The sequence below is a fragment of the Nasonia vitripennis genome (genome assembly GCF_009193385.2).
Source record: "Nasonia vitripennis strain AsymCx chromosome 1 unlocalized genomic scaffold, Nvit_psr_1.1 chr1_random0002, whole genome shotgun sequence".
NCBI classification, from domain to species: domain Eukaryota; kingdom Metazoa; phylum Arthropoda; class Insecta; order Hymenoptera; family Pteromalidae; genus Nasonia; species Nasonia vitripennis.
This window is the reverse complement of record NW_022279588.1, coordinates 5,439,125-5,463,925: the sequence shown is the minus strand read 5'-3', so window position 1 is coordinate 5,463,925 and position 24,801 is coordinate 5,439,125. Positions and strand designations below refer to the sequence as shown.

Here is a 24,801-nt window from a genome sequence, read left to right as displayed (position 1 = left end):
CGAACAGGAAATTTTATTTTTCTCTGCAGCATTCGCGGCATTATGATGGGTTATGGTATAAGACGGCGGGCCCCCCTGGCAGATAAGAGAGCAGCAACGGATAACTTGCCGATATCGGCAAGTTACTGACCATGTGGCGCTAGCATCAACTATGTATTAATCTACCTGAGCGCAGGTAGATGGCGTGCGAGTATAAAGCATTGGAGAGAGGGGTAGCCCCGGGTATTAAAGGAGCTCTGCTGCGCTGACGAAGTCATTTACTCTCTGATGAAGCAACCAGGCCGATAGCATGAACTGCTGATCTCATCTACCGACCAATCGTCCGGATACTTAGTATGTAACGAGCATAACGCTCTCGAAAGGTTATCCCTCTCTCCACATAGAATATCAGTTTGCAATCTTCTGTACATTATGCACAAATATATTAATGATTCTCTTCTCTAATTAAAGCCTTTTTAACCTGATTTTGTCCACCTCCCACCCCTTCATCTTTCTCTTTCATGGACAGAACTGCGGATCCCTGCCTTGACTAAGCCGGTAACACATGGATGTGGACGTGAGATTGTGGTTCCTCCCGAAGCCTCTCTTAATTGCGCAGACCATTGATCATCACCCGTAGTGTCGGATGATCCTTGATCATTAACTACATTCGTCGGGTGTGCTTATATCTTCTCTAACAACTACTCGGGCATAGAACTCACTCGCGTTTCGCGGCTAACATAAACCGGACCGTTTCATGTAAAAATAATCGTTGCGTTATGACAGCCTGCGAATATTTATATGTAATTTATGCAAACTTATGTAAATTATGTAATTTCTAGAATTCTGGAATCATGGAATGAATAAATCATATAAAAAATGTCATCCAAAACCCTATACATACATATACGCTATACATACTATACATTTACATACTATTTTGCCATATATTTTTGTATTATAGGTCTATGATTACGCAGATTATAAGATAAGTGTCTAACAGAGAAAGGTCGAAGATCGACGGACAAATCATGAATTTACGCAAAAGTTTAAACATGAGCAGACCGTCATGATAACAATGTACCGAATGCACAGAAGGAATACCCAACGAAGACGCTATGAGTGAATAGTCATGATCGATAGGCGCCATGGGCTTATCGAACTTGTAAGCCAGGTAAGGAATAATTTATGCTGAACAGATTCAAGATATATCATATTTAAACAACTTGAACCGTTAGAGCACATTCATAACATATAATATAAAAAAATTTATCTTTATTAAATATCTCAACATAAATAAAGGGTTTTTAACAAAAAACTTGTTTTTCAATTTCAATACTTAAAATTAATGTAAGGTAGAAGATCGATTAATTAATGTGAAAGAGCGTCGGCCTCGGACTTCTTTTTAAAGTGATAAATTGAAACTCCATCGTTTTTGCCATTTTGTTACGTGTATATTCTATGCTTGTTTTTATAAACAAGTATTTAATGTTTATTCTATTTATATCCAATGTGAATTCCATACATCAGTTATACACCGAAGTCAGTTTAGTAGAATTTACCTATGTCGGCGGGAGAGCCTATAATAATACACGCATGGACACGCATAGGTCTGCTACACTCCGCACGACCTAACCCGATGAAGCAGGGGAAGAGAAGTTGCGTTGGCCTGGTGGGGACGGACGAGCTTTAACCTTCTGCTCGTTCGATGTACCCAACTGTGCATATTTTTCTTTACTGGAGTAGTCAAGTAGATTCTACTGAAGTTTTCAGTACCCGAAACGTTTTTTATATTTATATATAAGTTGCTCTGAACCACTTATTACACGCATTAAGGGCAGCTGTATCTAAAAAAGGGATACTTTTATTTTATAGCTTTCTAAATAAAACTTACAATAAAAAACCGAGAGCAGAGTAGCGGAATGCAAGCTTAGAGCAATCAATCATTCGAGGAATCATTATAAAGAAATAAGAGGTCGATTGGATTTTTAGCTTTTCTTTTGTCATCGAAGTTCGGTTCGGAATAGGGCAACACTATATACTTTAAAATTGGATTTCTAACCTTCAACAAAAATCTCGATTGCTTTCAAATCATTAGTATTGCACGTATGCGCAATCTGTTGGTATCTATTTGAAATACATTTATGACACGCCGTGGCATAAACCTCGATTTAAGTCACGCTTGTGAAAAAGTGTGTGTGCACTTGCTAAATCTCGGTTTATGCACGTTGTTTCATAAAATATCGTACGATACTAGGAGGGTAAAGGGATTTCACTTTCGTGGGGCCTTATCACCCTCGTTTTACTCGGACGATATTGCCCCCACCAGAGTGAAACTACTTTACCGCACTAGTATCGTAATATATTATAACCTAATCTTTTATCTTCAATAAGATTCATCCAAAAATATTACGTTATTAACTTAATATTGCGGGTTAAAAATTTGCTCAATATATTTCTTTTCGTCAGAGTTTCTTCTCCCGATATTTTGTCTCCGGTTACTTCCAGTGAGATGTATTATACGCCAGTGGTTACAGCAGTTACAATCTACTTTACCGATATTCGTCTGCTACTCGCGGTAACACGCAATAGTGTTATTATACATTATGTACATATAATAATGCTATACGATAATATGCGCGATGGGATAAATGTCTAAAGCAATAGTACTTTGTTGTCTATTGAATAGAGCATGACTTCAAGAAGAATATGCTTTGTAAAAGATGTAAAATCTCTTTAAAATAGCTTTTTTCAAAAGTAAAAACCTTGGCAAGAAAAAGTAGTGAAATCTACAAATCTACGAATGTCAAGTTAATGTTTTTTTTTTTGCTATACACATTTAGATATTTTTTGCGAAAGCTGATGTTAACTTTAACTTTATCTTCACGCGTATAGCAAAAAAAAACATTTACTTGACATTTTATATTCATAGATTTTACTACTTTTTCTTGCAAAGGTTTTTACTTTTAAAAAAAGGTTTTTCAGGGAGATTGGAAATACACATGGATGTTTGGTGGCTATAGGAAACGTCACCTACCTCCCAAAAATCTTATTCTACTAAATACCGTTATTATAAATGGGTTTAAATAAATCTAACGAGTACATCAGCGTAGTGCTTGGTTCAAATAATTATTTTAGCAAAACTAGAAGTCAATCAGACTTTTAGGTTTCAGTTTGGCATTGAAAATACGAAGTGTCCCGTAGCGGCGTTGCAAAGCTGTAGATCTGATCGCCCCTTGATGTTACGTATATAAACAAATTTTTTAATATTTTCTTAATATTTGTAATTTGTTATGGAAATATAATTATTTTAAAAAAATATTAAATCAATACAGTTTCTGTATTGATTTAATATTTTTTTTAAAATAATTATATTTGTTTAATATACCTGGCTGGTTCTGTGTTTAATATACCTGGCAAAAGTCTGCGAGCAAGGTAAATTAGAGATATGCAATTCAATGAAAATAATTTACCTCGAAAACGACGTAGCAACATTTCTATATCTTCACGTCTTTTTTTTGGAAATACTTTCATTAATATATCAACGGGAGATCGATAACTTTGATGATTGTGATTTTGTACCAGACACGATGGACTAAGTTCCGGATGCTGAATCTGGTGTCCATTGGTTTCGCTAAAATTTGAAGATGTAGAATTGTGGTACATTGTTGGAGAACAGCAGTATGCATTTGAAGACATTCCATAGAACGGTGCATAAGATGGATATTGACTCACGGAGACAGAAGACTGAAAAAATAATTAGTTGTAATTTTACGTATAGAAACATTACAGATTCCTCATTACGATAAGAAAACAGGGTTGCAGATAATCGATTAGATTTTTAATTCAATTATACTTTAATAAGCAATTAACTTATAATCGTTAATTAAAGCTTTTCTAATTGACGATTGAAATTTAATCGTTATTTAAAATTTTTCTAATTGACGATTAAAGTTAATTAGAATTTGTTCAATTGACGATTAAAATTTAATCGTTAATTAAAATTTTTCCAATTGACGATCAAAATCTAATCTTAAGTTAAAATTTTTCTAATTAATGATTGAAATTTAGTTATTAATTGAATTTTGTTCAATTAACGATTAAAATTTGATTTTGTTTTCAACTAACAATTAAAAGATATATTAGAATTCCGCACCAACTGACCCAAAGCTTTACCCAAAAATTATTTTCAGCAATAAATTTTTTAAAAGGCATACAAACAAGTGGCACTTTTTAAAACTTCGGCTTTTGACGAAACTGTAACATAATTCTTTGCAACTTAGCTGATAAGTCTTTATTAAAATTGCTTTGAATAAAATTTAATAAACGCGGGGAAGCCTGACATCCCGTATGTGGCGCGTCCCCCGGTTGGCGGATGGAGGAGTGATGCTCGCCGAGTCTTCCGGACGGCCCTTAACGCAAGCAAGATCCAAAGATTATGGCAAGGATACTCCAAGGAAACCTACACAGAAGTAGGCTCGCACATGATCTGCTAACCCAACACGTGAGGGAGCAGAAAGTGGATGTCCTATTGATCAGCGAACAATACAAGAACCTAGACCTACCCTTTTGGGTGTCAAACGGCGAAAAAACCGCAGCCATTTGGGTGCCCGGGCGCGGGTTGGCGAATACGGGTACGAAAGAAGACTACGTAAGGGGAAGGATGGGTCGCATAACATTCTTTAGCGTATATCTGTCACCGAACCTAACTGCCGCCGACTTTACAAGGAAACTAGGGGTATTGGAGGACGCTATTAGAGAGGTCCCCGGGGAAATCGTGATCCGGGGCGACTTCAACGCGAGAGCCACAGAATAGGGCATGCTGACGACGAACCCAAGAGGCAGAGCCATCCTCGAGATGGCAGCCAGGCTGAACTTGATAGTAGCGAACGAGGGTAATACCACTACCTACCGTAGAACAGGCTTTGGGGAATCAATATCGGATGTAACCTTCGCAAGCGAAATGACGACCAGCAACATAAGGGACTGGTACGTCACGGAAGAATATAAGGCTAGCGACCACCAGTATATTCTATTCAATATCAACGAAGACCGTCAGGCCAGTACAAGGAGAAATCACAGTCGAGCACCAAGATGGAACAGCCGACGCATGAACCGAGAGACACTCGCGGTGATAATTCAAAGTGCAAACCTCCCATCCAATGGGATCCCGCACGAATTAGGCGGACGCGAAAGAGCAGAGACAATAGTAGAGAAAACTACTAATCTGTGATAACTGAGATCTGCGATGCGACCATGTCCAGGGTGTCTACCAGCCACCAGAGAAGACCGGTGTACTAGTGGACAAACGACATTGCGGAGCTTAGGAAAGAAAATTTCTACTCTAGAAGGGCTCAAAGAGCCTGGAAGCAGAAAAGACCTGAAGCCGGAGACCTTTCCAAAAGACAGGACGAATCGCGAAAAATTCTCAGAGACGCGATAAAAGAGAGCAAGCACCGCTGCTGGACGAAGATCATCGACGACGTCGAGAAAGATCCATGCGGCGATGGATACGCGATTGTTACACGAAAGATGGGCGAAATGAAATGCACGGAACCCATGGAAGCTGAAACGATGGAAAAAGTAATCGATGGGCTGTTCCCCACACATCCCATCAGATCCCAGACAGAAGCGGCGGAAATACCGGCAGACGAGATACCTCTTTTTACAGAAGGCGAACTCATCGCGGCAACTTCGTCCCTTAAGAGTGGCAGAGCACCGGGACTGGATGGCATCCCTGCGGAAATGCTCAGGATCGTCGTGTCACAACGGCCTGAGCTGTTCTTGGAGATGTACAACCAGTGCCTGGTGCAGGGAGTTTTTAGCTCGCTGTGGAAAAGAGCGAGACTTGTACTGATTGAAAAACCGAAAAAAGAAGCAGATACGGATACTTCCTATAGGCCACTGAGTCTTTTAGACACAATGGGAAAGACGGGGGAAGCACTGGTTAAACCGAGAATACTAAGTGCTGTACGCAAAGCAAGAGACCTTTCCGATAAACAGTATGGCTTTAGAAAAGGACGATACACCATAGGGGCCATTAGAGAGGTAACAGACACGGTAAAGAAAGTAGAGGAAGTTAGACACGCGACTAGAGAAATCGTGATTCTGGTAACGTTAGACGTAAAAGACGCGTTCAACTCGGCAAGATGGACCGACATACTTGCTGCCTTAGAATCATTCGATATGCCGCGATACATTATGCGTCTTACGGAAGATTATCTGAGGGACCGGGTTATCGAGTATGACACGAAAGAAGGGCGCAGAAGAAGGCCTATAACTGCAGGAGTTGCGCAGGGTTCGATCTTGGGGCCAGACTTCTGGTGTATCTTGTACGATGAAAGGCAGAACCCTTTTGTATGACACAGAGAGCGGCACAAAAACCTATCAAGTAACTGGAGGGGTCCCACAAGGGTCAGTGCTCGGCCCACTATTGTGGAACATCATGTATGATGGCGTAGTTAGGCTAGAGCTACCCAAAGGTGCAACAGTTGTAGGGTTTGCAGGTGACATTGCAGTAGTGGTAGTAGCAAAGCAAAAGGAAGAGGTGACGGAAATCGCTAACGAGGCAGTAAGTATAATCCACGTTTGGCTAAAGCAGACTGGACTTGAGCTTGCTAGCCATAAAACGACTATTTGATAAGGTGGTGGAAAATAAATACACTATTAAGTATTTATTAAGTGTAATTTAATATAATAAAACGTAAGACTAGATAATAATTATATTAAGCGTGATGCTACTACCGAGGACTCTATATAGTCACTGACAACTCTCTTTCAAGCGAGCGCCCTGGAACTAGAGTTCCCTTTCCACTCTCTCTCTCTCACTCATACATCACGCGCTCACACGAACACCGCTGACTCGTGCACTAGCACAAATGTACTTATACTTAACACGCCTCCTTACATTTGTGCTATTTTACAATATTATCATTTATTTCAAATTTAACTTTTTACAAAATTTTTCATGCTTTTCTCTACTTAATGATTTCGTAAATATATCAGCAATATTTTCATTTGTATCGACTTTTACAATATTTATTTTATCTTCATTTACGCTCTCATGTACAAAATGATAATAAACTTCTATGTGTTTAGAGTTTTTAGTAAAATTGCCGTACGTTGCTATATTAATTTCTCCAGTGTTATCTTCATATATATTCACTGGTTTTCTACATTTAATATCAAAACATTTTAATAACTCTGTGACTAGTTCAATTTCAGTTACTGCTTCTGATAAAGCAACGTATTCGGCAAATGTTGACGCTTTTGTAACGGACTTTTGTTTTCTTGACCTCCAATACATAACGTTACCGAATAATCGTATCACAAAGCCGGTTGTTGACTTTCTATCATTATTATCGCCTGCCCAATCGGCATCTACGTAACAATCAAGTATATCACAAACTTTATTTCCATTATAAGATAAACTTAAATCTCGAGACACATGTAAATATTTTAAAATTCTCAAAGCATATTTAAAATGCGTATTATTATAGCAGTTTTGAAATCTACTCAAGTAATTTACTGCAAAACTTATATCTGGCCTTGTAGCCGAACTTATATATAACAAAGCACCAATCAAATTTCTATATTTGATATCTCTTTCACAATCATCGGATTTCTCGAGTTTTAAGTTTACTTCTATTGGTGTTTTATACGCTTTACAATTTTCTACACCATATTTTTCAGCTAACGAAATAATATAATCTTTTTGCGATAATTTCATTTCCTTACATAACACATCGTATTTTACGGTAATCCCTAAATATTCTCGTATTTTTCCGAGATTTTTCATTTTAAATCGTTCAGACAGCATTTTCTTTACTTTTTCTATTATTTCTTTATTTTTACTGCAAATTAATAAGTCATCGACATATAAAAGCAAATAAACAGTATCTTCTTTTAATTTTAATGTATACAAGCAATAATCAATATTACTTCTAATAAATCCTAATTTTATTAGAAATTTATCTAGACATTCATACCAAGCCCTGAGACTTTCTTTTAAGCCATATAATGCTTTTATTAATTTACACACTCTATCAGTTCCGTCTTCATATCCTTTAGGTTGATTAACATATACTTCAGACGTTACTTTTCCATTTAAAAATGCTGTCTCAACGTCCATTTGTTCTATATGCAAACCCACTTTACAACAATAAACTAATAAGATTTTTAGCGTTTGCATTTTTGCAACAGGAGCATATATATCGTCTACTTCATCTCTTTGTTGGAAACCTCTAACTACTAATCTAGCTTTATATGTACCATTCGATTTTTTATTATACACCCATTTTACATCAATGGCCCTTTTTTCTTTACTATCGACTAATTCCCAAGTTTTATTTAATTTAATACTATTCATTTCTTTATCCATTGCTTCTATCCACTTTTTACTCTCATTCGATTGAATCGCCTCCTCAAATGTAGCAGGAACATCAGTTTTGCAAAAATTCGCAACAATTTTATTTTTCATTCTATATTCATCATAATATTCAGGACTACTTCTAACTCTTTCTGATCTTCTAAGAATTTTTAGCTGATTTTCATGTTCATTAATTTTAATTTTATCTTTGATTGGGCTTTCAAAAACTTCATCATTTGATTCCTCGCTTTCAAACTTACTCTCATTTTCATCTTCATTAGATTCATCGCTATTTAAACCGATACATTTTTCCTTTTCTTCTATAACTTCCACGTGTCTTGCTACTATAATTTTATTATTTATTAATATACGGTACCCATTTTCACTATACCCGACTAGAATTGCTTCTTCAGCTTTTTTATCCCATTTTGAAATTCTTTTCTGTTCTGGCTTTCTAACAAAGACTTTACTACCATAAATTTTTAAATGTGAAACATCAGGTCTTTTTCTGAAAAATATCTCATATGGTGTTTTCTCTTCAATAGTATTCGTCAACGTTCGATTTTTCAAATAAGTTGCCGCTTGAACTATTTCTGTCCAATATACTTTACTTATCTGTGCTTCTTCTAATAAACAACGCGACATATCCATTATCGATCTATTAAACCTTTCTGTTACACCATTTAATTCATGAACATATACAGGACACGGAGAAATAACGATACCCTTACTTTTTGCATAATTAAAAACTTCATTATTTAAATATTCCTTTCCATTATCACATCTTAAATATTTTACTTTTTTCCTGTTAAATTCTCACATTCATTTACATAATATTTAATGTACTCACACACTTCTGCTTTAGATTTTATTGGGTATACTCTCGCAATCTTACTGTAATCGTCTATAAATGTAATAAAATATTTTTCTCCTCTAAAGTCCGATTTTGAAAAGGCCCACAAACATCTGTATGTACAATCTCTAATAAATCTTTCGCCCGATATCTATTATTTTTAAACGGTACATTATGCATTTTATTTTCTATACACGTTTTACATTTCAAAAATTCGCCTTTTAATTCATTCGGTATTCCGTTTAATAATTGCTTATTACACATGGTATTCAAATATTTAAAGTTCACATGACCTAATAATCTATGCCATTTTTCTTTTAAGTTCATATTACTAATCTTTTTATTTGAATAATTTACTATCAAATTATTTTTTTTAATTTTACTCTTCATGTGATATAGTCCGTTTTTCTTTTCTGCGACTGCCATTAAATTTTCATTTTTATCAAATATTTTTGCTAAATTTTTCTCCGAAACAATTCTACAATTATCAGTAATTTTGCTAAAACTAATTAAATTCAAATTCATATCTTTAACGTACAAAACGTCTTTCATATTAATTTCAAATTGCTTTCCAAAGGCATCAAAATAACTTACAATATTTCCTATCTTTGTCGCTTTTACCGTTTTATTATCACCTAAATATACATTTACCAGACTTTTCAATATTTCAAAACTCTCGAAGTAACTATCATTATTTACAATGTGGTCTGTACTACCACTATCTAAAATCCAATCGATTTCGCTACACTGTTTATCTTTTACCTTACTATTATACGCAGTAGCTGTATTCCGCTCGACCTTGGCTATCCATGCGCCTGTGTTGTCGTCTCTGCTTGACTCGTTCCAGCGACTTGTGTTTTGATTGTTGCTTGCTTCTGCCTGGGAGTGATGTGCGCCTCTATAGGCACCTCTTCCCCTTGCTCCTCTATGACTACCTCTTCCTCTTGAACCTCTGTAGCCTCTTGTTGACCTCCAAGTCCAACTACTATTTGAAATTTGTCCTTCTGTTTGTTCTTGACTTTTACAGTCCTTCATCATATGTCCAAAATTTCCACATTTATAACATTGTCTTTGATTTTTATTCACTGCGAATACTCTCGAATTTCTAATGGTTGTTTCGCCTTTATTACTTTTCAGTTCAGCCATTTTAATTTTATTCTTCACATATTCTGCCGTTTGATCTTCATCTTTCAATGTATCTATTAAGTCGCCTATATAGCTATCCGACTCCGGCAATGTATTTAAGATATAATTCAATTTTTCTTTTTCTGTTAAAGTAGCACCAGCACTTTTCAAATCATTAACACATTTTTCAAAATCCAAGAAAAACGTTGCTGTATCACTATAATTTTTCAATCTTAATTTTTCCAGTTTATTTCGGCACACTATTTGCATTGCCGTAGATTCTCTTAAATACATCTGATCAAATTTCTTCATAATTCCATAAGCCGTTGTCTCATTACAAATAAACTCCATTTATCTATCCGAAATAGAGCTGTATATATAGTTAATTGCTTTCAAATCAGCTTCATCCCATGACTCTTTATCACTTACTGTTTTTTTTCTTTTAATATTTTCTTCACATTTTTTCATTTTCAAATACATTGTAATTCTTATTTTCCACATCTAGGTAATTCTCTCCATCAAATACTGGTATTTTAAAATCACCGTAATTCGTCATTTTTGTATTTTCTTGATGTTCACTAGTCTAGATATTTTTTATTTTTTTAATATAATCACTTCTCTTGATACTTTTATTACTTATTACAATTTCATCAACCACGCTCTGCTACCATGATAAGGTGGTGGAAAATAAATACACTATTAAGTATTTATTAAGTGTAATTTAATATAATAAAACGTAAGACTAGATAATAATTATATTAAGCGTGATGCTACTACCGAGGACTCTATATAGTCTCTGACAACTCTCTTTCAAGCGAGCGCCCTGGAACTAGAGTTCCCTTTCCACTCTCTCTCTCACTCATACATCACGCGCTCACACGAACACCGCTGACTCGTGCACTAGCACAAATGTACTTATACTTAAAACTATTCTTATATCCAGTAGAAAGAAAATAGAATCAATAACGCTGTCAGTGGATGGTCATGAAATAGACTCTCAGCCGACCATTAAGTACCTGGGAATCACCATAGACGCCAGACTAACGTTTAAGCAGCATCTTGAAAGGGCGAGCAATAAGGCAGCAAAAGTCGGTGCTGCACTATCGCGACTAATGCTAAATGTAGGTGGGCCAACGCAGGGCCGAAGGTTACTTCTAGCCAGTGTAACTACATCAATTATGTTATACGGTGCCCCAAGGTTGGTAAAGTCCTATGCACGAAAGCTGTCAACAGTTTATAGGAGAAGTGCATTGCAGGTCGCTTCTGCCTACCGAACAGTATCAGAAGATGCAGTGTGCCTTATTTTAAGTATGCCGCCTATTGACCTCCTAGCAACAGAACGAAAGAGGAACAAACCCTAGCTGAGTGGCAAAGACGATGGCACTTTAGTGGAAATGTGCGATGGACGCACCGCCTCATACCATGTATTGTTGGCTGGACCAATAGACGACACGGGGAAGTGAATTACTACCTTACTCAGTTTTTGAGCGGACATGGGTGCTTTCAAGCCTACCTACACCGCTTCAAGATAGAGGATAATCCAAATTGCCCAGTATGTTTGGAAGCAAATGAAGATGCTGAACATGTCTGCAACTGTTCGCGATACGAAATGGAACGAGAGGGACTCGAGCAGTACCTTAAGGCTAGGGTGACCCCTGAGTCAATGATGACAGCTATGCTAGCGCCGAAAGATGGCTGGTGCGCAGTAAACAACTACGTAAGGACTATTATCAAGAAGGTTAGAAATGACGAAGAAATAGAACGGGAGAATATGGCAAAAGAGCTGAGTAAAACTGATGCAGAGGAACGTAGGTCACAGAGTTGAGCTCTCACTTCCCTGCCCGATGCAGAGGAACGTAAGTAACTGAGTTGAGCCCAGACTCCCTCAACCGATGCAGAGGAACGTAGGTGTTGGGGTTGAGTCTGTCCAGAGGATGGCCGGTCGATGCTGTTCGAAGTAGACGACCAGACGATGCGGCAGGAAGCAGACGGCTGGACGATGCAGAAGGAAGAAGACGGCAGGACGATGCAGAATGAAGAAGACGAGTTTGATCCTGCACCCATAAGCACCTTGGTGGATGGGGGATGTACGAAAATGTCAAACTTCAAAGGAGAAGCCAAAAAAGGCTAGTTAACGGGCCCCACAGAAGTATTGTTCAACGATAGTACCTGTGGGGATCCGGTGTCGGAAGGCTAGTTGTGCAGAGCTTGCTCTGCCTACGCCACATGAAAAAAAACACACAATCATACTGACATTTTCTAAAAACACGTAATTCTAACTTCAAACACTTTAAAACATGTGTCTAACGTGTTTTTGATGAAGTCGAAAATTTTACTATTACAAAACTTTCCTTAGGAGGAAGCAAAAAAAATAAGAGTTAGTACAGGTTACAAGTGACAGTATCAAGGACTCTCATAATATAAAAACTGTAAAAATTTAAGAGAGTATGCAGACTCTCTAGAAGTATAATAGTACTTATCAGGAGAGTATGGAGTTAATAAAAGGCGACTGTGGATCTGCCATATCAAACTTTGAAAGTATTTCAAAGATGACTGTGAAAAAGCAACTATACAACTGTTAATATACAAGTTAAAAAAAACTAAGAGTGAGTATAGATCACAAGTATAGGAAACAGCTATGAGAATCTAAAAGGCGACTGTAGGACTGTCATAACAAAACTTGAACACATTTAAAAGGCGACTGTATGACTGCCAAAATTACCTATTTTTCCTCTTTTTTTTATCACGAGTGCGAGTCTAAAGTGCTGGATAGCGTAAACTTTTACGTAGTTAAATAGGTGTACATAAGTTATGCAGATTGCAAAGGCGCTGCGAAAAGCGTTTGGTTATTTCTTATCAGGCAACGCTTTTGTGTTGTGTTTTTATTACTCAGCGCTTTTGCTTATAACCTAATGATTTTGCCTTTAACCTAATAAAACGATACAATCTGACATTTAGTCTCGGAAAAACCGTTGTGTTATGTGGTACTATCCGAGCATGATACAAATATTATTGTGATAATTAAACATTGCTCAACTCGAACGTTGAGAAATGCGTATAGTAACCATTAGCAACGGATCAACAATTTCGCAAATATTATTATTTTAGTCAATCTAACTGACATCTCTTATTTCAAATAGTTATTTTCCTCCATAACACACTGATTTGTTTCCTCAGTCTGTAAAAGCTTTGACGAAGGTGGAAACATTTTATTTATCTAGTGATTAAAAGTGATCAACGATGGACACAATAACGAACATTAATTCATTGTCAACATACAATTTGAAAACCAAGCAAGAAAAATAAAACTCATAACATTTTTTTTTTATACGATACTAGTGCATGAACATCGCGGGTTTCACGCCCTAACCTAGAAGACGTGTAGAGTTTCATGAGTCATTTACAGAACGTCTATCTTGGCTTCACAACATCCGGCCATAACTTTTTATAAAGTGAAATGCTCATGACGTGATATTTTATCTTGTGTTAAATTGAAAAGATATGAATGATACTTAGGCGTTTTTCAATACTTTAACCTTAAACTATTTTTGTGATTAAAACAACATACATTACATGTTTCTTCGGTCAAAAATTCTATATATTTTGTTTTCTGTTTAGTAGAGACAAACGATAATAATTTACGTACAAAATGATCACATAAATCATAATTCAAGCATTTTCTTTTTTTCTCAATTGATTCTATGCATTAATATATTGTACATTCATATTGATGTTATTTATAGAAACATCTCAACCAAAGTTGTTTTTAAATAAAAAAAAAGAATTTAGTAATGAATGTTTATTTTACGTAAATTTGATAGACAACAAAGCTTAACAAAGATTGCAACAGATTTTTTAACGTTCTAAAGATAATAATAATAACGAATTATATAATGATTTAGCAGCCGACATATCAATGACATCAATATTACGATTATTTCATACCACATTTTTATTATAATTTAGGTGGATCGAATATATTATTTTAAACGGTTCACAACCAGTTTCACAAATGACGATTATAATACGTTAAATAATTTATACCACATTGTATTGAAGAATGATAGTACCATTAAAAAATGTCATGAAAATATTCAGTTTTCTTTTGAAATACAAAAAAAAAAAATAAATAAATAACACAACTATTTGAAGTACCAGACAATTTAATTCAATAAGCCAAATCCGTGGTAAAACATATATATTTTAAGATATACTAGGAAAGAAGGCGTGCTTCGCGCGCTCTTGATTCTATCTCTGTCTAATAACACTGGTAGAAAATCTACCATAAGTGTTGGGCGTCACACTAACGTCTGCTAATATTTTATAAGCATGTAACATGTTACTAAATCCCTCAAAACTATTTTTTAATAAATATATTAATAATGCTCAATGTCGTCATCATTGGTTTGAATAGTGAATTTGAAGAAAAGTTCAGTATAAGAGTCAGTGGGTTTGTCTATCATTAAAATGCCATTTATTTGCATTATAAAAAAGCTATACAACCGAAATTTTACACAGATACATACTATGCTACCTAGAAAACATGTAACATACATGATTATGATTTAACTGTTTTCATTCATATTATCACATCGAGGTCCATATGAATTTTTTAATTTAACGTATCAAATTTTGCTTGTAAACAGTTACACAGAAACTACCATCTCTAGCACATTGTTTTCTGGTTTCCACTGTATTTTTACATGAAGAAAGTGATAAGTATTTTAGCTTTTTTGTCAAGGCATTAATTAGAATTTTGACTTTTAACAGTTGTGAGAGATTTTGAGACCGATACCTGTTTTTCCATTTTTGCATTTTTTCTCATTCGAAAACTAACGGGTCTAGAAAGCTCATATTTTGCATATAGATTTCTTTTGTGATTGTGGAAAGATATTTAAAGTTGAATCAACGTTAACTGAAATACTTTTGTGTTCGACTACAACACCCATGATAATTATTTAGTCGTATAGCATGAGTTTGCATTCACATCAGTGTCAGAGTCGAAATCAGAAGTTTCTCTCAAACCTCACCGAGAGCGATTTTGGGAACAGAGACACAGTATATCTTCAAACTCTTTATTCTTTTAATTGAACTTCTCACTGACATTTAAAAAAAATAATAATATTCACACACTTTATTACTACTTCAAATAGGGTTAGGGTGCCACTTTTCAATACACATGTTGTAATACTACACACTCTTGGTAATCATTAATTTTTACTAAAATTTCTTGCTAGTTATATTACATATATTTTATCTGTTATCAAGGTTTCCACATTTCATTTTAAACACCTCAAACATTTCTACCAGGGTTATGAGTTATGACTGTTTTGAGGGTTATGCATTTAAAGCGCGGTTCTGATCACGTTGCCTAGGCAACCAATCAGCAACCAATCAGAATCACATATTAAATGCTTCACAACAAAGGCCATCATTTTTTTAAGAGAGGATAATTTTTTACAGAAACTTTTGCAAGGATACTGAAAAGTGATGTCACTTATTTAAAAACTATTTCGGAAATATTGGAACGAAATATTTGAAATCTTCTAGGAATTTTTCGACGAAATATTTCTGAAATGTTATATCCCTCGAATTCCTATATTGAAATATTTTTTTAAAGAATTCAGAAATATTTCTGAAATTTTTCACGAAATATTTCAGAAATATTACTGCAATAATATCATTTCATAAAATGCCCCGCCTTGCAAATCTCTCATGAAATATTTCCTTGAAATATTTCTGAAATGTTCCTAAATTATTTTGTGGCACGCAGTCTCCTGGGATTTGTATTTCAAATAATTCTGGAATATTTAAGCAAGCTTCCGTAACATATTTCTTTAAAATATTTCTGAATTATTTCAATGTTTAATATTTACTGGAAAATTTGCAGTAAAATAATTGCGGAACATTCCAGAAAACTTCCATAAAATTTCTTTAAAATATTTCGGAATTATTTCCTAATTATTTCAGTGTTCAATATTCACCTGAAAATTTTCAGTATAATAATTCCGGAATATTCCAGAAAACTTCCATAAAAATTTCTTTAAAATATTTCTGAATTATTTCGTAATTCTTTAAGTGTTTAATCTTCACCGGAAATTTTTCAGTATAGCAATTCTGGAATATTCCAGAAAACTTTCATAAAATATTTCTTTCCTAGATTTAAGCAACATTTCAAAATTATTTCTTAGCCCGTAGTCTCCTGGAATTTGTATTTGAAATAATTCTGGAATATTTAAGCAAGCTTCCAAAATATATTTCTTTAAAATAATTCTGATTTCTTTCAGAATTATTTCTGTGTTTAATATTTACTGGAAAATTTGCAGTAAAATAATTCCGGAACATTCAAGAAAGCTTTCATAAAATATTTCTTTCCTAGATTTGAGAAACACTTCTGAAATGTTTCTAAGTTTAATCAATACTATAAGTTACTAGTGAAATGATGATTCAGAAATATTTCTGAAAAATTTAATAAAATATTTCACCTGAAATAATTCAGAAATATTCCACATATCTTCCGTGAAATATTCTTCAAATGTTCCCGAATTGCTTGAAGGTACAGTCGCCGGACACAATAACTTTGCTTTACGCGCCACAACATGGCGGCGGGTCTCTTGTTAATTGGACTCCTTAGATCGGTCATGACTGTCAGGAAAGCGATATCTGACGTCATGATCGTCCTAACCTTCTTCTTCTTCTTCTTTTTATGGCCGTGGTTCGCTGTCTATGCGACTGCGAAGCCGATGCGCCACCTTGTTCTGAAAGCCCAATCAACAAGAGACCCGCCGCCATGTTGTGGCACGTAAAGCAAAGTTATTGTGTCCGGCGACTGTACCACGACACCGTGAATATATCTTATTTTATATATATATATATATATATATATATATATATATATATATATATATATATATAAAATAAGATATATTCACGGTGTCGTGGTACAGTCGCCGGACTTACATATATATATATATATATATATATATATATATATATATATATATAATTATAGTAAATACACAAACAGTTTGTATCTTTGCTTTTACGCCATCGGCTTTCGTAAACTAGTTAATGTTAGTAATATTAAACTTTTGGATCAAATTATACGAAAAATAATTGAAATCATGTAAGCGGATAAAGTGTTAATTCGTTAATTCGATCCCCTTTTGTTTTTGAATATAAAGAATAACTCCATAGTTTGACAGCAGGTACAAACACATAATTGATCCAGTGTGAATTCATGCGCAGGCAGCTAGAGTTAAAATTTATTTTAAGAGTTCCAATAAAATATTAAAGAATTATTTCATAAGTATTTCAAGAAATATTCTATTGGAATATTGCAGAAATAATCATATAAAAGATTGCGAGACATATGTATGGAATGATTCTGAAATCTTTCAAGAAACCCTAGTGGAAATAATTGGGTGTGCCAAAGTGTTCCAAAGTATGCTAAAGTGTGTCAAAGTGTGCCAAAGTGTTCCAAAGTGTGCTAAAGTGTACCACACTGTGCCAAAGTGTGCCAAAGTGCTCAAATTCGGAAATTTGCTGCACTTTGGCACACTTTGACACACATGGGTTTTTCGGAAACAAACATTTCTTTTTTGACAAAGTATGGCACAGTATAGCACAGTTTGGCACGGTATGACATAGCATGGCATACTATGGCACATTTTAGCACACTTTGGCACACTTTGGCACACTTTGGCACACTTCGGTACAGTGAGATATATCCCGCCGCCCGTGCGCCAAAACATTGCCACTGCACGATGCCGTCATATCGACGGCACGCGTGGAGCTTGAAGTCCCAGTTATAGAACGTAACAATAAATAATTTAATAAAAAAAAAAAAATTCCAGCGTCGATAAGGCTTGAACCCGGATCCTTTGGGTTAGTAAGCTGAAGGTCTACCACTGAGCCACAAGTACTCGTTACAGTTAATACAAAAATTTAAACTCATGTACTTCAAGCAGCTTTAGATACTTAGTACTTTTACTAATAATTAATTAACAATTGCCCGTAATTGTCTTAAAGCTGCTGTCCGCCGTAAATGTTGGAAAAACATGCCTCAACAGAGGAATCCGTCGGGAATACAAGTTTTCCAGATTTCGTGCAAAAATTTTCTAAGTCCTAAATTTCCGAAAAATCCATGTATGTGAAAATGTGCCAAAGTGTGCCAGAGTGTGCCAAAGTATACCAAGGTATGCCAAAGTGTAAATTTCCGAATTTGAACACTTTGGAACATTATGGCACACTATGGCACACTTTGGCACACTTTGGCACACAATTCATTTCCACTAGGGAATGCACCAATTTTTGATAAAAATGATTCTGACTCAAAACAAAAACTGATCGATTTTATTGATAAAATTATAACTTGTAAATATGATCCAAAGAATCCTTATATGACATTTCAAATACATAAACATAAACCCACATGTTATAAAGGTCGAAAAAATAAAAAAGTTTGTCGTTTTAATTATTTATTGCACGTTATAGATAAGACAATGATATTAAAGCCACTAAACAAAGATGAAGTCACAGGAAATAAACATGTTCATATTATTAAAATTAAAGATCTAATGAATACATATTTTAATTTAAATACTGATGTCAATTTTAAAGCTATGTTACAAAATTTATCAATGACAGCATTTGAATACATCAATGCTATTTGAAGTACTCTTAAAAGGAATACAATTTTGTTAAAGAGATCATCTACTGAAGTATCTATAAATGCGTACAATCTACAAAGTTTAATGTTATTATAATCAAACATGGATTTACAAAAAGTATTGGATGCTTATGTTGCTTTTTATATGGTCAATTATGTAACTAAAATAGAAGCAGGACTTTCAGAATTATTTAAAGAAACATCTGAGGATATTGAAAACGGTAATTTAGACTTAAAACAAAAATTAAAGAAAATAGCAAATGTTTTATAAATGGAAATGTATATTAATACAGTTCCAAGTAATCAAAGAAGGAGAATGTTGAAGAAACCTAAAGAATTGAAATTATTAGCAAAGAATTCAAAAGATATATATACAAGTAATATTTTTGAAAAATATGAAGAACGAGCAAAACAACTAAAAAGTGTTTGTTGAGCTGATTTTGTATGCAATTATAATCATTCAAAAAAATTATTAGAATACAATGAAGATGATGACGACAAAGACAATGACAATAAAAATATAGATATAGATATAAAAGAAAGAAAAAAAAGAAAAATTATACGTTACTATGGATATAAAATTGCAACTAATCCAATAAATTATTATCGTGAGCATGTGCTACTATTTTTACCGTTCACAAATGAAGAATCAGACATTGAAAAAGCTAATTTTAAAAAATTATTTCATGAAATTTTTTCGTCAATAGAAAAAAACAAATCTCAGTATTGTATAATTAAAGATAATTGTTTAGAAAATGCATTAAAAGATGCAGAAAATGAAATGTACAATGAAGAAACTGATGACAATTTTTCAAAACAAATTAATGTAGAAAATGTAGATATTCTAGAACAAACAGGAAAGGACAAAGCCAAAAAAGAAAAATCTATTCAACGTATAGTTTTGCCTGATATAATAACTGAAGACCAAGTTTATCAAATGATAAATGAGCTAAACAATGATCCGAAGGATATTGTAATGTACGTTTTATATTGCTTTGAAATTAATCAATTGCCAATCAGACTATTTTTGAGTGGCTCTGCTGGGGTTGGTAATTGTAAAGTAATCAATGCCATCTATCAATTACTATCTATTTAATTTAATGAAATTCCTGGTGAAGAAACGGATAAAAATAACATTATACATTGTGCACCATCTGGAAAATCTGCTTTTTTAATAGGAGGCGTTACTTGCCATACAGCTTTTGTTCTAACTGTAACTCAATTCAATAAACAAATGCCTGAATTATCGACAGATATCGCGAATACTATAAGATAACAATTTTTTAATGTAAAATTATTATTAATAGATGAAATTTCTATGGTTGGAAGTAATATGTTAACACGTATTGATACAAGGTTAAGACAAATATTTGGAGTTAATAAAATTTTTGGAGGAATATCGGTAATTTTAGTAGGTGATTTATATTAATTACCCCCAGTTATGGACCGACAATATATACAACTACAAATACATCAGAACTAAGCATATGTGTAAAAATTTATAATGGGAACAATTCTAATACTATTCATTAACCAAAATAATGCGTCAACAAAATGATACACAATTCGTAATAGCTTTGAACAACTTAGATACAAGTAACATGACAAAAGATTATATATCATTGATCAATTCAAGAAAAACTGATGAAAACCATATTCCTGAAGAAGCTATTAGATTATTTGGTGAAAATAAGTTTGTTGACGAATATAATATCAGAAAAATTAATAGTTTTCCGAGAACAACTTATATTTCAAAATCAATAGATTCAATACCAGAATAAGTTACCGAAAAAACTAAACAATATATTTTAAAATCATTAAAGAAAAAAAGACGAGAATGCGGTGGATTAGACGCTAAAGTAATGTTAAAATTGGAATAAAATATATGATCACAACAAATATTGATGTTGAAGATGGGTTAGTCAATGGAGCTTGTCGTGTTTTGAAGCATATTATTTTCGATGAAATTAATACACCAAAACTCATTTGGTTAAATTTTGAAGAAAACATGAAAATAGAATTAAAAATGAAGACAAGGTATAAATTTAAATTTAATTCCAATTCCTGCGATTAATATTATAATAAATACAAAAGAAAATTATCAAATTGTTAGAAAGCAAATACCAGTTATACCAGCCGAAGCTTTAACAGTTCATAAAAGTCAAGGTCAAACTTATGATAAGGTTTGTATTGATTTCACAAAGTTTTCCAAATTTAAAAGTAGATCATTATTTTATGTGGCATTAAGTAGAGTTAGACAATTATCCGATTTATACATTATTGGTGACTTTCCAAATTTAAATAAAACAAAGTCTGATGATACCCTAAAAATAATAATGAATAATTTAAAAATAAACAAAACTTTGAATTTATCATTTACAAATCTTGTAAAAACCGATTTATCTACCGTTCGGATTTATCATTTGCAAATTTTAATGTATATCTCAAAAACTAAATATCATAACATAACGAAAAAAAAAAATGTTGATGGGTCACGTGTCAAACTATATTCCATTAAAATTTCAAGTGATTTGACTACTTATTTTTTCAATAAAAAATCGAAAACTGTAAAAAATGAGTTTGTTTGTGCCTCGATTACGGACGTAAAAAGGCTTCATTGCACTTGAGATTTTGGGATAAAGTAGATATTTTATGTGTCTTGGCTAAGTTTATTGGGCAGCTTTCAAACTCCTATGGTTCTTAAGATATCAAGGTTTCAATATTTATTTTAAAATTTTTTGATTTCTTATATCTCTAAAACAATGTAAATGCTTCAAAATTTTATTTGGCGATTAACCATAAAAAAATCTATTTGCTGCTAAAATTTTAAACGATTTCGTCGAGCAGTTCTGAAGTAAAGAGCTAAAATGTAAAAACCGATTTTTCTCAAAACTTTTTCTTCCTCTTATAGGGGTATCGTCCCTCCCTATACACACACACACACACACACACATTAGTATGACATATAGTAAATGAGTACTGCCAATCTTTGCGCAGATAGCTTGCTTAAACGCAGTAAAAATACGTTTTGGAAATATTGAATTCAAATTATATTTCATTAACATATATTGTATATACATTAAACAATACATTTAAAATTTTTTAATTATAATTTTAAACTTTTTCGACGATTTCATCCGTTTCAGATCCACAAGATTTGGAACCTGATAATTTGATTGATTTGATATTCGGAGTTCTGATATACGACACTGTGTATGAATAATGCAAATGTTGAATCAACGTTATAAACGAAATGGTGTAGAGTAAAAATAAATTCTCAAGACATTCACTTGTTTATTTTTCATTAGAAAAATAATAAAAATATACATTTCTCTTTTGTTTATAATTTGTGTTGTACATAATACACTAATTTTGTCGTTGAAAGTTTATCAATATGATGATGTATAATTAAAGAGGAATGGGGATGAGTCGTTGGGTTTTTGAAATAAGAAACACACCAATTTCGCGGAAAACTAATCATGAAACAATAACTTGCTTAGGCGTAAAAACCCTCACGGTTTCGAGGGAAAAGCCTGAGCAAGCTAGTAAGATAAATTATGCTTTATTTGTTGAGAAAAAGATTATGTAGAGATATACATATAATAAATAAATATTAAGTAAAAAACTTATAGATTAAAATTAATATATGCAATATCTGATTGATCCTTAAATTAAAGAGCGCTTTCTTACCTCATTCGGGGTTTATCCCCTATAACAAGGTCGCAATTCGCATGTACTTGTGCGCTGTACATAAAGCCAAATCACCCTCTCTTCTGGATAGGTGTCGGTTCTAGTGATGGAGATGGTCCAGTGTGGCGATGCTCAGCACATCACAGGGCCTCGACGTCTTGGGAACGGGCCCAGCCCTCGATCCGTAAACGCCTTAAGACGACTCCTCGAGTATTTCGTATAACACAAGCGAGTCTAATTAAAATTATAGATATTAACGAATAAAGGCTATCCGTTACATTAAGCCAGGCTGTAGATCGATACTCTCGATCGATGACTGTCGCTCTCGTGCGTGCTGATCGAATTCACGCCGCATAAAGCTTACGCGAACTACATTTCATTGATGACCTACAAGTAAGAATATTACTATCATGAACTGAATTACATTTTATATATAATTGGGCTGCTTTATTGTTGTGAATATCTTCGTCTCTTTCAGATAACTATACATTGTTTATTTATATTATTAAACTTTACTAATTTATTCGTCACAAATAAATTTTAGATTGCGTAGTTTTATTTTGTTGAATTTCTTTTAAAAATATAATGTACATATCTTTACTGCATCTTGGCCAGTTACTTTTTATTATTTTTAAATCATTTACTCTATACCAAGTATTATTTAATGTTACCATATTTATGTAATGCTTCGAATGAATACTTAAACCATGATGAAAGATTGCATTAGCAACTTTATATATTTTGTTATCTACGTATAAACTTGTGTTAGAAACATTTTTAATTTTACATTTAGTCAGTTTTATTATATTTTTTGATGCATTGACCCTAAATAATATTAAATAAAGAATAATAATTTTATTGCTAACGATATTTACTCTTGTTTTATGCTGTAATTTAGTTTGACAATTACTACAACGATTGTCGTAAGTTTTAAAATAGTCTATATGATCATTAATGATTTCTTGTAATTCGAAAGTTTTTTTTTGAAGGTATCGATAATGTCATTATAACATTATTGGTAATTTCTTGTCTAACAATTTTACAATTTAGACACAATGTTGTAATAATAAGTTCATGTTCTATGATAAGTTTTAATAATTCATTGGAATGATTGCATTGGCATAACATGATACATGATCGTTATTTGGTAAACCAACAATATTTAAAATGTTAGCTCTATATTTATTAATTCCTTAAACATTAGTAAATTTATTTTTATACTTATTGTTATTTTCATTATGTTTAGTAATAGTATTCATATCAATTTTATTTTGTTTTTTCTTTTATATTATTAATGGATTAACCAATAAAAATTGGTTTGTGATCTGAGAAATAAGTTTCATATACTCCTGCTACAAAATTTTCATTGTTTTGATTTATAAAAATAATGTCTATTTGTGTATTAAAATTAGTAAATAATGTTTTGTTTGAAGCGCTCTTTTAAAATTTTGACTATTCAAATATTTTTCAATAAAGCTATCTTCTAAATTAGCATCATAATTATAATCTCCAATTATAATTAAGTTATCGCTATTGTATTTATTTATTTCAAATGTTTCAAAATAGCTCAAAAATGTTTGTTTATCAACTGAAGGTGATTTGTAACCAGCTAAAATGTATGTGTTATTAATATTTATCATGACTATATCAATATGATGTAAAATGCTATTTTTACACAAATTATAAATAAATAATTCCTTTGGAAGATTTTATATTCATCTGATCTATAAATTATCTTGTATCCTGTTGTATATGAGCTTGAAAATACCAACAATCATTAATAATATAATAAAAATTTTTGTTTAAAGACCTAAAATTTTGATAAACTATTATTACCCTAGTGGAAATGGATTGTGTGCCAAAGTGTGCCAAAGTGTGCCAAAGTGTGCCAAAATGTGCCATAGTGTGCCAAAGTGTAATAAAGTGTGCCATGCTGTGCCATACCGTGCCAAACTGTGCTATACTGTGCCATACTTTGTCAAAAAAGAGATGTTTGTTTCCGAAAAACCCATGTGTGTCAAAGTGTGCCAAAGTGCAGTAAATTTCTGAATTTGAACAGTATGGCACACTTTGGCACACTTTGGAACTCTTTGACAAACTTTAGTATACTTTGGC

General features: G+C 33.3%; 1 protein-coding gene and 1 long non-coding RNA gene across 3 annotated transcripts in view; one reads left to right on the top strand and one right to left on the bottom strand.

Annotated features, from left to right (window-relative positions):
- LOC116416315 overlaps window positions 1–1,257 on the top strand; it is a 34,191-nt gene extending 32,934 nt beyond the window's left edge. The window contains exon 3 of the long non-coding RNA XR_004226773.1: window positions 944–1,257. This is a non-coding gene — a long non-coding RNA (uncharacterized LOC116416315). The remainder of the gene's footprint in view (window positions 1–943) is intronic.
- LOC107980542 overlaps window positions 1–24,801 on the bottom strand; it is a 530,828-nt gene that overhangs the window by 128,385 nt on the left and 377,642 nt on the right. For both annotated transcript variants that reach the window (XM_032601222.1, XM_031923477.1), the window contains one exon: window positions 3,453–3,726. The gene's annotated coding sequence lies outside the window, so the exon portion shown is untranslated. The remainder of the gene's footprint in view (window positions 1–3,452; window positions 3,727–24,801) is intronic.